Genomic DNA, 14,889 nt, shown 5'->3' on the forward strand with positions numbered 1-14,889 from the left:
AATCGAAGCCTCCCCCAGAAAAGCCGATGCAAGCCGTAACTCCTGGATAGGAGAGTTTTTAGCGACTTCATCCGAAATGTTTCTGAGGGTATTATCCACACCATCCGTCCAGACTTCCATGGCCTTGGACATTGCCGCTAAAGCCAATGCTGGCTTGCATGCCATACCAGCAGTGAGGTAGACTCTCTTTAAATCGGAATCAATCCGCCTATCTAAGGCATCCTTGAATGAAACTGTATCTTCCAATGGAAGGGTCACATGTTTTACTAGTCTCATCACCGCTGCATCCACGAGTGGAGCTGATTCCAGATACTTGACCTCATCCTCCTTAAAGGGATATAACCTTAGGACTTTTGAGAGCATACTATTCTTTTTCTCAACTTTACTCCATTCATCCGTGATGACCTCACCAAGTTCAGACAGGAATGGAAAGTTAAGACGCTCCCTTTTAAGTTGCTTAAAATACTTCCTCTGTTTGGAAGGATTAGCCACCTCATCTTCCCAGTTCAAAGCCTCTCTGATAGCCTTCACCAAGGGGGAAAGTAAGGCAAAGTCAAACCCCACACAGGGACTATCTGCCTCAGATTCACTGTCTGATGCAGCAGCTGAAGGGTGGCTTGTTAGAGAGGACTCCCAGAGCTCTTGAGCATGCGACTCCCTGACTGGTGACTGAGGTGATTCTGACTGAGGCACAGGGGTCTGACTGGCCCCGATCCCCTTGAGGGATTCTTTCACCACTTTTTCCACAAGGGATCTTAGTTGCTGGTCCGTACCCCCTCTCTCACTAGAGGCTTTGGAAAAGCAGAGGTCGCACAGGGATTTCCCAATAGGAACTTGCGATCTGCATCCCCAGCAAGTATTAATAACTGAGCGGCTGGAATGAGCCCTGGAGGAGCGAGATCGATCCTCGCTACGGCGCCCGGATCTTGAGGGTGAGCCGTGATGTTTAGACTTAGAATATGAATGCCGGTGGTAAGACTTAGAAGAATCGCTTCCTCTATGCGTTGAGCTGCGTTGCTGTTCTGATCTAGATGGGCTAAGACAGAGATAGAAGAGACATACAGATAAGGAAAGATAACAGACTGACTAATACCGGACCCCCCCCCCCCTACTTCCCCCCCAGACAGTACCTATTATGAGAGGGCTGGCCACATACAGGCGGAGGTGAGTCCATATCTCTAGGGGTTTCCATAAATGCTGCAAAGATATATAAGTAAGGCTGAGAGCACCATACACACACACGCCCACCCCCTTCTTCCCAGAAGGCCACCTACCTCCACAGAAGAAATCCTGGACAAGGGGAAGTCACGTAATAACCGGCAAGCATTCCCAAAGCTTGTAGGCTATTTTCTATGTTTAAATAGGGCGCCTTAGTGACGTCATCACCGCGTCCTGTGCGCCGCTACTGCGCATGCGCGAATAGCGTCATTTTGCCGCTATCGCGCATGCGCGAACCAAGCCTCGTTACTGTGCCATACTCGCGCATGCGCAGAACGAACGTATCTAACGAAAAACCAGGAAGTGAGCGGCGGCTGGAACGCAGGCTAATCCAGCCGCCATGCCTATACCCACATACATGGACACACAAAAAACGAACGGAAAAGGCAAGGAACAAACACAAACTGCTGCCATGAAAAAGAGGAACAATCTTACCGCTCCCACATGATCGTCTCCAGGCCGAAGGTAAGAACAATACATTCCGGACTTCTCAGGGCAAAATAGGTCACCTGCTATTTAGCTGGGCTATCCGACCGAATGCGCAGCCTGCCTGCCAGTGGCTAGGCTCCTGGCTTCCTCCAGCGCTTATATCCAATGCCCACTCCATACCCCGCTAGTAGCTAGGGCTTAACGGAGACATGCGACAATTCCATCCACAGTCGCTATTCGGCCAAACCAACAACGGAACCGTGTGGGAGCAATCTTCAGGTAGAAAGACCGTAATGGGTCCTACGGAGGAGGACAAAAAAAGAACATGGCCATGGGCAGGGAGCAAAGATTTATGGGAGTAGTGTCCTATAGGGTAGTGGAGGCGGGACTTAACCCACACGTTGCTGCCATGGAGTCTGTCAGGAAATCTTTTTTTATATATTCTTGGGGGGTACTTATTATAGCAAAAGTTAAAAAAGATTGCGTTTTTTTCAAAATTGAGGCTCTTTTTTGTTTATAGTGCAAAGAACCCCTTCACTGCCAGTGACATTTTTACAGTAATCAATGCATTTTTATAGCACTGATCGCTGTAAAAATGACAAATGGTCCGAAAAATGTGTCAAAATTGTCCGACGTGTCCGCCATAATCAAACAAGAAATTTGGGGGGCACACCCTACAAAAATGCATAAAGATGGTGCTGCCATAAGACCATACAACAGAACAAAAATATTACAGTGCACAAATGCAAAACTAACATTTACCTCCAGCAAGGCTTTTTAAAACACCTAGAAATTTATCAAAAAACATTATCAAAAAATATGGGGATTTGGTCACACCATATTGCTATATGGTGCTTAAGCCTAGTTACTGCAACAAAGTACCCCATGATTAGTGGGTCCTACATTATCCATAGATTGGGAGATCTTGCTTCTCTGAATCATGGGAACTATACTCTATATGGGAGAACATGAGTTCTCCACCATGACACAGATGGTCACTAATGAGAGGTACTTACTGAGGGAGTGGGGTTCTCCACCCAAAAGGATTTGGTCAGAATCCATACAATAGACAAACAAGATATTTGGGGGCACACCCTAAAAAAATGCATAAAGATGGTGCTGCCATAAGACCATACAACAGAACAAAAATATTACAGCACACACACATGCAAAAAGTCCCGATAAAAATCACAGATCGCCAACATTACTAGTAAAAAAAAATGTATAATAAAAATGCCCTAAAACTATCCCCTATTTTGTAGACGCTATAACTTTTGTGCAAATCAATCAATATACGCTTATTGCAATTTTTTTAACCAAAAATATGTATAAGAATACATATAGGCCTAAATTGAGGAAAAAATATTGTTTTATATATTTTTGGGGGGGTACTTATTATAGCAAAAGTTCAAAAAGATTGCGTTTTTTTCAAAATTGAGGATCTTTTTTGTTTATAGTGCAAAAAAAAAAAAAACGCAGACGTGATTAAATACCACCAAAAGAAAGCTCTATTTGTGGGAAAAAAAGGACGTCAATTTTGTTTGGGTGCAACGTCGCATGACCGCACAATTGTCAGTTAAAGCGATGCAGTGCCAAATCACAAAAAGTGCTCTAGTCAGGAAGGGGGTAAAATCTTCCGGAGCTGCACCGGTTACGAAGTTTATCAAACATAATGCCCCATCTCTTTTGCATGCATATTACATACCATACAATACCATAATATACCGCTTTTCTAAAATCACATGCATACATACACAAACATACTAGAGCCATATTGTTCATTCACATCAGTCCCTGCCCTGAAAGCTCTTACAATCAAAATGCCCAACCTTACATACATACACACACACACACACACACACACACACACACACACACACACACACACACACACACACACACACACACACATGCTCTGACTGACTGGAGATTACCCAAGCTGTCCACACAGACAACAAAGGTGAGGATTCTCAGCAGTGTTGTGGCGCAGAATCTAGGGAACCACCTTCTCTTCTCCAAAGCTCCTGTTGGTGGCAATAGGCTGCCCTGCAAACATTTTCCATGTTCCAGTCATCTGAATCATTCTGGTCTGAAAAAAAACACATATAAATAAAAAAATTTAAATGAACATATCATATTTAAAATCTCTGTTCAATGGGTTTGCACAGAGCAGCCCCAATCCTCCTCTTCTGGTGTCCCCCACTGGTGTTCCTGGCTCCTCCTCTTCAGCAAATGCCCGCATAGGAAGCAGCTTCCTACAGGGGAAATTGCGCAGGCTCGATCACGACCTGACAACACAGGCAGCGAAGGTGAGGATTCTTATATTGCAGCCCTCCCCAAATATCATAGTAGGTCTTATTTTCGGTGAAATGTGGTATAAATGAACATAATATGTTCATTTATATTAGGTTAATGGTTACCACCTACATGGTGGCACCATCCGCAGCCTCCTGGGACATGTCACAGGTCCTAGGAGACTGCAGGACAACTTACAAATCATAGTTCAGCTCATACGTGTGTGGTGGGGAGCCCTCTGTGAAGCCGCAAGGAGTCACAGCTGGTATCCCACAGTCAACATGACAATGCAGGGGACCTGAAGACCGGAAAAGAACCTGCCTGCTTGAGGATAGCACTGGATCCCTGGACAAGTAAATGTCTGTTTTTTAAAAGTCAGCAGCTACAGTATTTGAAGCTGCTGACTTTTAATTCTTTTTTTTTAAGATGACCGTAGATCCTCTTTAACCAGTTGCCGACCAGCTGCCACAGTTGTACTGTGGCAACATGGTTCGGCTGTGCGAATTGCCATTATGTTACGTCGCTTCTAGATTTGGCCACTAGGGGCGCACGTGCCTCTTGCTCTCCCACAATCACTCGAGAACACACAAATCGTCTGTTCATACAGAATATGAACAGCGATCTGTCATCTCCCCTACACAGTCTCCTCCCCCTTCAATTAGAACACACAATAGGGAACACATTGACCCCTTGATTTCCCCCTAGCGGTTAACCCCTTCACTGCCAGTGACATTTTTTTACAGTAATCAATGCATTTTTATAGCACTGATCACTGTAAAAATGTCAAATGGTTTGTAAAATGTGTCAAAATTGTCCAACGTGTCCGCCATAATGTCGCAGACACAATAAAAATCTCAGATCGCCAACACTACTAGTAAAAAAAAAAAAAATTAATAATTAAAAATCGCCTATTTTCTAGATGCTAAAACTTTTGCGCAAACCAATCAATGTAGGCTTATTACAATTTTTTTTAACAAAAATATGTAGAAGAATACATATAGGCCTAAACTGAGGAAAAAATCGTTTTTTTTATATATTTTTGGGGGGTACTTATTATAGAAAAAGTAAAAAAAGATTGTGTTTTTTTCAAAATTGAGGCTCTTTTTTGTTTATAGTGCAAAAAAATAGGCAGAGGTGATCAAATACCACCAAAAGAAAGCTCTATTTGTTGGAAAAAAGGACATCAATTTTGTTTGGGTGCAACATTGCATGACCGCGCAATTGTCAGTTGAAGCGATGCAGTGTCAAATCGCAAAAAGTGCTCTGGTCAGGAAGGGGGTAAAATCTTCCGGGGCTGCATCAGTTAAGAAGCTTATCAAACTAAAAGCCCCATCTCTTTTGCGTGCATATTACATACCATACAATACCATACTATACCGCGTTTCTGCACTTTGAACAGGTCCTGCTGTCTGTCCACCGTAAAGGTGTACGGACATCTTTGTAAAGTCCTTCACTAGGGAAGCCGGTGGTTTGTCGCTTGTCTGTTCCTCGGGAAAACCACACTTTGGGCGAACAGGTCCTGCTGTCTATCCTCCGTAAAGGGGTACACCTTCTTCCCCGTTTTACAGTCGAGCGTGCACACACAGACGGGACAGCAGTGAAGAGCTTTGTAGTATTTTGAGGGAAGTTTACTTAAAATGGACAAGACAGAATCTGGAGCCGTTGAGCATAACAACCACTCAGCTTCTAGTTTTCATTTTCAAACCTTCATTAAACAAGCTAAATTGAGAAGGTGACTGATTACAATGCACAACTACTCTGGGTCCTGTCTGCCCCAATTGAAAATAGAACAAAAAAGAAAAACATTTATTTTTCATTGTGGATAGAGTAAGGGAAGCCTAGAACCTTTGTCAGGTTTTCTTGGCATCTGTGTCCCATTGGAGAGACAATCTCTGTGCTAACTAACCTTTGAAAAAAAGATTGCTATACTTGCCTATTTTCCGGTCCGGTCACTGCCACTAGCTGGCACAGAAGAACTCACGTGACCGGACCAGACTGGCCTGAAAATAAGTATCTTTCTTGCATGGATGTTAGGAGGGGGAGGCTATTTAGGTTTAAGCTGGAATTCCATGTTAAGTAAATTTCCCCAAAGTAGCCCAAAGGAGGACTGTCTACAAGCTCTTTTTTAGCCCATTGCACAGTACATCCGTGAACGCTACAGGCTATATAACCACGGCAAACTAAGGAAGAAAATACATGTCATTCTTTTTTTTGGATCTAGGATTAAGTGTGCTACATACCCTAAGGCTTAATTCACACTAGCGCGTTTTTTGATGCATTTTCCAGAAATGCAAGGAAATTTTTTAACATGGGTTCCTATGGAACATGTTCACATCAATGCATTTTTGTGCCTCTGCGTTTTTGGAAAGGGTCTGGGACTTTTTTAATGCAAAATGCAGCGTTTTGCATGTAATAGAAGTCAATGGACCTGCATCAAAAACGCAAGTACTGTTTTTTTACCGCATTTTTGCCGCGATTTGCGTTTTTTTTTTTTTTTCATTTTTTCACTGTAGATATCTGGTTGCTAAGCAAACACAGTGAAAAAAAAAATGAAAAAAAAAAAGCAAAACGCGGCAAAATCGCGTGTCCAAAAACGCGACAAGCACCGCAAAAAGCACTGCAAAAACACTCAAAAGCAACATGCATAGATGTGAATCGAGCCTAAGTCTAGAAAGGAGTACTGGGGTTGTACACATGGCCTGGCCACCGCAGCAGCTTGACACTTGTCATCCTTTTTTCTTTCTCTACTCCAGGATTGAGTGTGCTACATACCCTAAGTCTGGCCACTGCAGCGGCTTGACACTTATCCTTTCTTTTTTATTTTTTTTGGTCTAGGTTTGAGTGTGATACATACCCTAAGTCTGGATAGAAGTACTGGGGTTGTACGCACTTATGTTACGTTGCTTCTAGATTTGGCCACTAGGGGCGCACGTGCCCCCTGCTCGCCCACGATCACTTGAGAACACACAGATCCCAGTTCTCTGAGGGGAGAACATACAGATTGTCTGTTCATACAGAATATGAACAGCGATCTGTCATCTCCCCTACACAGTCCCCTCCCCCTTCAGTTAGAACACACAATAGGGAATACATTAACCCCTTGATTGCCCCCTAGTGGTTAACCCCATTCACTGCCAGTGACATTTTTACAGTAATCAATGCATTTTTATAGCACTGATCGCTGTAAAAATGTCAAATGGTCTGAAAAAAATGTGTCAAAATTGTCCGACGTGTCCGCCATAATTTTGCAGTCCCGATAAAAATTGCAGATCGCCGACATTACTAGTAAAAAAAAAATTAATAATTAAAAATTCCGTAAAACTATCCCCCATTTTGTAGACGCTATAACTTTTGCGCAAACCAATCAATATATGCTTATTGCTAATTTTTTTACCAAAAATATGTAGAAGAATACATATAGGCCTAAACTGAGGAAAAAAATCTTTTTTTTTATATATTCTTGGGGGGTACTTATTATAGCAAAAGTTAAAAAAAGATTGCGTTTTTTCAAAATTGAGGCTCTTTTTTGTTTATAGTGCAAAGAACCCCTTCACTGCCAGTGACATTTTTACAGTAATCAATGCATTTTTATAGCACTGATCGCTGTAAAAATGACAAATGGTCCGAAAAATGTGTCAAAATTGTCCGACGTGTCCGCCATAATCAAATAAGATATTTGGGGGGCACACCCTACAAAAATGCATTAAGATTTTGCTGCCATAAGACCATACAACAGAACAAAAATAAAAACAATATGATAACCAGGGTAATTGGCGCTACCTACAAGTAAAACTCCTTATATGTGTGTATATCAATATATAATTCCGAATATATCATGTATTCATCTAGAAGAATATATATATAATAGAAGGAGGCATAACCCCAAAAAGACTACCAGTCTGCGATTTAAAATTTGCAAGCTACTCAGAAGTCCCAAAAAACAACAAAGTTCCTACTAAAGATTAGTTCCTGGGGTTAACAAATAATTCCAATAAGCAAAAGAAAAGGAAAAAACGAAAACCAAACAACAAACTAGAAGTCAAAAGAATTTTTTGTATCTGTATCGCTAAGAGACAGTATTCCCTAAAGTCGCATTAATGCCAAAGTGTGGTTTGAGTAGGCAAATTCCTAGTAAAAGGTGTATGTAAATGTGCTAGTGAACTTATAGTCCCAAATATGCAAACTGTAAGCGTAAAACGCTAATGTAGATCCATATGAAAGAATTTTTTGCCTAAAGTCGCATTATCGCCAAAATGTGCAAAAAACCAAGTAGAAGGTGTATATAAATGTGCTTAATGAGATTAAAATACACACTACAAAATTCAAATTATACAACCTATACATGCAATGTGCTAATATAAGCATATATATATGGAAAAAACAAAAATATTAATAATATATAGAAATTAAAAATATATATCAAAGAAGTGCAGGTGCAAAAACAAAGGACAAAAAAATGTGTACAAAAAAGAAGAAAAAAAAAAAAAAAAAATATATATATATATATATAAAATATATATATATATATATATATAAAAAACAAAAGGTCTCTTAAATAAACAATAAATCACAAAAATAGTGTCCAAATTTCCAAAAAATCTCCAAAAAATCTCTTCAACAGTGCAATTACAGACAGTTCAAAAGATGTGACTAAAGTGCTTCTCGTGCAATCTCCAACGTGACTTCTGTGTTCCCCCACAAGGTCCCTCACTCACCAGAAGAATACACCCCTGCAGGGGTAATTCGCCTTGGAATCAAAGTCTGCCGATAGCCAGCTCCTCATTCGCATCCAGAGAGAGTTTTTTCGGTCCCTGCTGATGTCTAGCTCCTCAATCGCAACCAAGGGGGAGATTTCCTCATAGGAAAAAAATTGTAGTCTCCATAGTGTGATTTGTATAAAAAATCTATTTATTGCCACAAAAATATAAACAAATAAAAACATAAAAAATGATAAAACGGAAAAAAACAATTCTCATATGTTGAGATAAGATGTGGAACCACAGTCCATTAAAAAAAACCTTTCAGCCTCCATATATAAATGATAACGTTCCAGGAAAAAAACCTTAGAACAGGGCTGAGAGAAAGGTAGTAACCATACGCTAATGGCACTTTATTCCAGATAACATAAAGGACTAGACACCAAAAAATAATAATAATAATGTCCCAGGATATAACCTGTTGTTTAAAGTCACTCCAGTGTTTGTAAGTCTCCTAGGGATAGAGCCCTTCTAGCGCGAAAAAATATAATCCGAACGTGGAAGCCGCCCGGTGGACACGCAGCTACGGCTTGCACTCCAACTGCGCTCCAACGAACGAAACTGACGTAATAGGCGTAACTCCGTCGAACGCGTTTCATCATTGACGTCTTCAGCGGCGGTGTCACGCTAAAACGTCTTGCAACTCAAATAGGAAAAAGGACCCGATCGAGCAGAATCTGATTGGCCAACATTCGTAATTGACACCCAAACAGCCACCAATGGGCTATACCCTGTGTCTGAAGGAGTGACAACCACCGTATCCAATCCGCATGTAGTTATCGCCCAGTTCCCAGCCAGAAGGCGAGGGGAGGATATCCGAAAAAAGGAAAATTTCAAAGCTCAATTTATAGTAAAAAATCGATAAATTTAAGACCCATCTATTGTCCGCCTATTGGGTACACGGCACATAAGGGTGATCTATCCCAAAGGGAACTCAAAAAGACTGTATACATGATAGCAATACTTATATATTAAAAACATTAATGACATCGATGACCCTTATAACAAGTTATCATAAACCAAAATATGAAAATGAGTATTTATACAAATAAAAATAAAAATAAAAATAAAAATTGGGGAAAACCAGAAATAGGTCACTACTGACTGAGATGGCTGAATGCAGTAGATTTCATTAACAGAAGATAAAGGAAAAAAGGCGTCATCCTCTTTATTTCATTGCAATCCAGCTATTACCTGGTAAAAATGCTCATATCAATCTAGTCTATCTATCAATCTAGTAGAAGTTTTCATCTCTCCACAGTGTTATATAGTGGGCTGTAAGGAAAGCGGCCAGGACTAGAAATGGTATATCATATCCAAAAAAATATATAATAATAAAAATAAATATAAATATAAATTAACCCCTTTCTAATGGATCCGCATTTAAATGTATCAAAAGGGGGGAGAGCAAAATCGTGGCCATATGTCTCAGAGTTGGCATATGTGATCAACAATCAGCAACATTTAGGATAATCCCAAGTGGATATAAAGCCCTCAGAATAAGTCGATATATACAAGAAGGAACGTTGTCTTATAATATTGAAGAGAAAAAAAAAAAAATAGAGAAAAAATGCAATAGTGCCAAACACCATTCTACTAACTTAATATCGATGAATATATAGATTCCAGTCTACAACAGATTGGTAGGTAACATACATCTCCTAAAAGACAACCTGGATATAGACCTAAACTGTTTCATAGCTGATCCATAAACCTCTCTTCTTTGATGGTCTCTTGATCGTTGTCTTTTAGGAGATGTATGTTACCTACCAATCTGTTGTAGACTGGAATCTATATATTCATCGATATTAAGTTAGTAGAATGGTGTTTGGCACTATTGCATTTTTTCTCTATTTTTTTTTTTTTCTCTTCAATATTATAAGACAACGTTCCTTCTTGTATATATCGACTTATTCTGAGGGCTTTATATCCACTTGGGATTATCCTAAATGTTGCTGATTGTTGATCACATATGCCAACTCTGAGACATATGGCCACGATTTTGCTCTCCCCCCTTTTGATACATTTAAATGCGGATCCATTGGAAAGGGGTTAATTTATATTTATATTTATTTTTATTATTATATATTTTTTTGGATATGATATACCATTTCTAGTCCTGGCCGCTTTCCTTACAGCCCACTATATAACACTGTGGAGAGATGAAAACTTCTACTAGATTGATAGATAGACTAGATTGATATGAACATTTTTACCAGGTAATAGCTGGATTGCAATGAAATAAAGAGGATGACGCCTTTTTTCCTTTATCTTCTGTTAATGAAATCTACTGCATTCAGCCATCTCAGTCAGTAGTGACCTATTTCTGGTTTTCCCCAATTTTTATTTTTATTTTTATTTTTATTTGTATAAATACTCATTTTCATATTTTGGTTTATGATAACTTGTTATAAGGGTCATCAATGTCATTAATGTTTTTAATATATAAGTATTGCTATCATGTATACAGTCTTTTTGAGTTCCCTTTGGGATAGATCACCCTTATGTGCCGTGTACCCAATAGGCGGACAATAGATGGGTCTTAAATTTATCGATTTTTTACTATAAATTGAGCTTTGAAATTTTCCTTTTTTCGGATATCCTCCCCTCGCCTTCTGGCTGGGAACTGGGCGATAACTACATGCGGATTGGATACGGTGGTTGTCACTCCTTCAGACACAGGGTATAGCCCATTGGTGGCTGTTTGGGTGTCAATTACGAACGTTGGCCAATCAGATTCTGCTCGATCGGGTCCTTTTTCCTATTTGAGTTGCAAGACGTTTTAGCGTGACACCGCCGCTGAAGACGTCAATGACGAAACGCGTTCGACGGAGTTACGCCTATTACGTCAGTTCCGTTCGTTGGAGCGCAGTTGGAGTGCAAGCCGTAGCTGCGTGTCCACCGGGCGGCTTCCACGTTCGGATTATATTTTTTCGCGCTAGAAGGGCTCTATCCCTAGGAGACTTACAAACACTGGAGTGACTTTAAACAACAGGTTATATCCTGGGACATTATTATTATTATTTTTTGGTGTCTAGTCCTTTATGTTATCTGGGATAAAGTGCCATTAGCGTATGGTTACTACCTTTCTCTCAGCCCTGTTCTAAGGTTTTTTTCCTGGAACGTTATCATTTATATATGGAGGCTGAAAGGTTTTTTTTAATGGACTGTGGTTCCACATCTTATCTCAACATATGAGAATTGTTTTTTCCGTTTTATCATTTTTTATGTTTTTATTTGTTTATATTTTTGTGGCAATAAATTGATTTTTTATACAAATCACACTATGGAGACTACAATTTTTTTCCTGTGAGGAAATCTCCCCCTTGGTTGCGATTGAGGAGCTAGACATCAGCAGGGACCGAAAAAACTCTCTCTGGATGCGAATGAGGAGCTGGCTATCGGCAGACTTTGATTCCAAGGCGAATTACCCCTGCAGGGGTGTATTCTTCTGGTGAGTGAGGGACCTTGTGGGGGAACACAGAAGTCACGTTGGAGATTGCACGAGAAGCACTTTAGTCACATCTTTTGAACTGTCTGTAATTGCACTGTTGAAGAGATTTTTTGGAGATTTTTTGGAAATTTGGACACTATTTTTGTGATTTATTGTTTATTTAAGAGACCTTTTGTTTTTTATATATATATATATATATATATTTTATATATATATATATATATATATTTTTTTTTTTTTCTTCTTTTTTGTACACATTTTTTTGTCCTTTGTTTTTGCACCTGCACTTCTTTGATAACGGAAAATTGTATACTCACCTTTCCGTAATTTTCCTTTCCTGACGCATCCCATGGCAGCACACACAGTGGGTTGTGACTCCGCCTCCACAACCTGATAGGACTGGTTAGCTATAAGATTTGAAGAGGAGTCCACCGTTGCATTCTCAGTAACTATCACCTTAGAGGGGTGGGATCCTGTGTGCTGCCATGGGATGCGTCAGGAAAGGAAAATTACGGAAAGGTGAGTATACAATTTTCCGTTTTCCTGACGCATCATGGCAGCACACACAGTGGGAAATAACTCGCTACATGGGAGGGTGCGTTTTAGAAGTTTTCTTTATTTACTCAAGTACAGGATATAGATGAGTTTGATTGAATAATTGATCTCCCGGACTCAACCGTGGTTAATTGAGCCGGATCTATTCTATAGTGAGACATGAATGTGGTTTTTGATGACCAAGTTGCTGCCTTGCAAATAGTCTCTGGTGATACTCTGCTGTATGCTGCCCATGAGGTCGCCATCGCTCTCGTCGAATGCGCTTTCAGGCTTTCCGGTATTGGAAGATGTTGAACTAGATATGCTTTTTTGATGGCTTTAATCAACCATGAGGATATTGTTCTTGAGGAAGCCGCTTGACCTTTTTTGGCGCCATGCGGAATGACTAGGAGGTTTTCTGACTTCCTGAATGGAGCGGTAGCCTCCAGGTAGGCGGATATTGCAGACTTCACGTCCAGAGGGTGTGGATTTCCATCTGTGTTGAGAAATACGGGAAGATTGATCTCCGGATTAAAGTGGAAGCTAGAAGCTACCTTTGGCACAAACCGTTCCGAAGGTCTGAGTACGACCCTGTCTGGGAAGAAAACTAGGTGTGGTTCTTTGATTAGTAGAGCTTGCAGCTCAGAGACCCTTTTGGCCGATGTGATTGCAACTAGAAACGATAGCTTTAGTGTCAAGTCCCATAGGGATATTGATCCCCCCGTCGAGAAAGGTTCTTTGGTTAAAGCTTCCAGGACAATCGATAGGTCCCAGGTCGGAAAAATTGGTTTTCTAGGAGGCCTTATTTTTAGGCATGCTTTCTGAAATTGGATGATGAGGGGATTTAAGGCCCACTTGATTCCTGTCATTGCGGATATGGCAGAGACATGAACTTTTAAAGTGCTTGATCTTAAGCCTTTCTCTAGGCCTAGTTGTAGGAATTCTAACACCTGAGAGACTGAAGGAGAAAGGGGATTCCAGGACTGTAGCTGGGCTATTGCAGAAAATCTTTTCCAAATCTTATTATATATGTCGTTTGTCGACTTCTTCCTTGCTTGTTGTAAGGTGGATAATTATTACTCTTAATGAACAACCCTGATCTAGTAACCTTTCCCTTTCAGTTTCCAAGCCGTCAGGTGTAGTCGTTCTGGTGACGGGTGTAGAAATTTCCCCTGTGAGAGCAAGTCTGGGAACAGTGGAAGTGGGAGAGGCTCTTCTGTGCTCAATTGCAGGATGGCCGGAAACCACGGTCTTCTGGGCCAGAAGGGCAATACTGCTATTACCGTGGAAGACGAAGTCCTCAGTCTGGCCAGAAACCTGGCTATCAAGGGCACCGGAGGGAATATGTAACCAAGGCGAAACTCCCAAGGATGGTGGAGACAGTCGATCCCTGTTGCTGCTGGATAGGCGGTCCTTGCTAAGAAGCGAGTGCATTTGCGATTCGCTGGAGTCGCTGCCAGATCTATGTCGGGAACACCCCATTTGTGTGTCAGAAGAGTAAAGGCCTTGTGACTGAGAGACCACTCGTTGTTTGAAATAAATATTCGACTTAGATCGTCCGCGAGTTGGTTGTGAATTGCAGGTACGTATACTGCCTTCAGATCCGTCAGGTAGACTTGGGCCCACTCGATTATAGGTCGTACTTCCCGCATTAGGACTTTGCTTCTTGTGCCCCCTTGCCTGTGGACATAATTCACAGCCACTGTGTTGTCCATACGCAGGAGGACATTCTTCCCTGAAAGGAGAGGACTGAAAGTTAGAAGTGCTTGCCATGCAGCCCTGAGTTCCAGAACATTCGAGACTATCCCCTGTGGACAGAAGGGCCAGCGGCCCTGTGCTCCCCGATCTAGATGATACGCACCCCAGCCAAGGTAACTGGCATCTGACGTTACTATTTCTGGGAGTGGATGAACGATAGGACGACGGCGAGTTAGATTGTTGGTTTGAGTCCACCAACGTACTGACTCCTTGACTGCTCTGGTGATTGTTATTTGTTGTGACATGGACACCCCGTTCCATTGTTTTAGGAACGAATTCTGAAATACCCTGGAGTTCCATTGAGACCACTGAACCATTAGAAAGGTTGATGACATTGAGCCCAGAATACTTAAGCATTTTCTCGCAGATAGGTGTTCTACTGATAGTAGCTTTCTCACTTTGCGGATAAGAGGACGAATTTTCTCCTGGGGAAGCGCTACCGTG

This window comes from Lithobates pipiens, unplaced genomic scaffold, assembly GCF_037356315.1.
Source record: "Lithobates pipiens isolate NorthernLeopardFrog02 unplaced genomic scaffold, aLitPip1_a1.2 Scaffold_22, whole genome shotgun sequence".
In the NCBI taxonomy this organism is placed as follows: domain Eukaryota; kingdom Metazoa; phylum Chordata; class Amphibia; order Anura; family Ranidae; genus Lithobates; species Lithobates pipiens.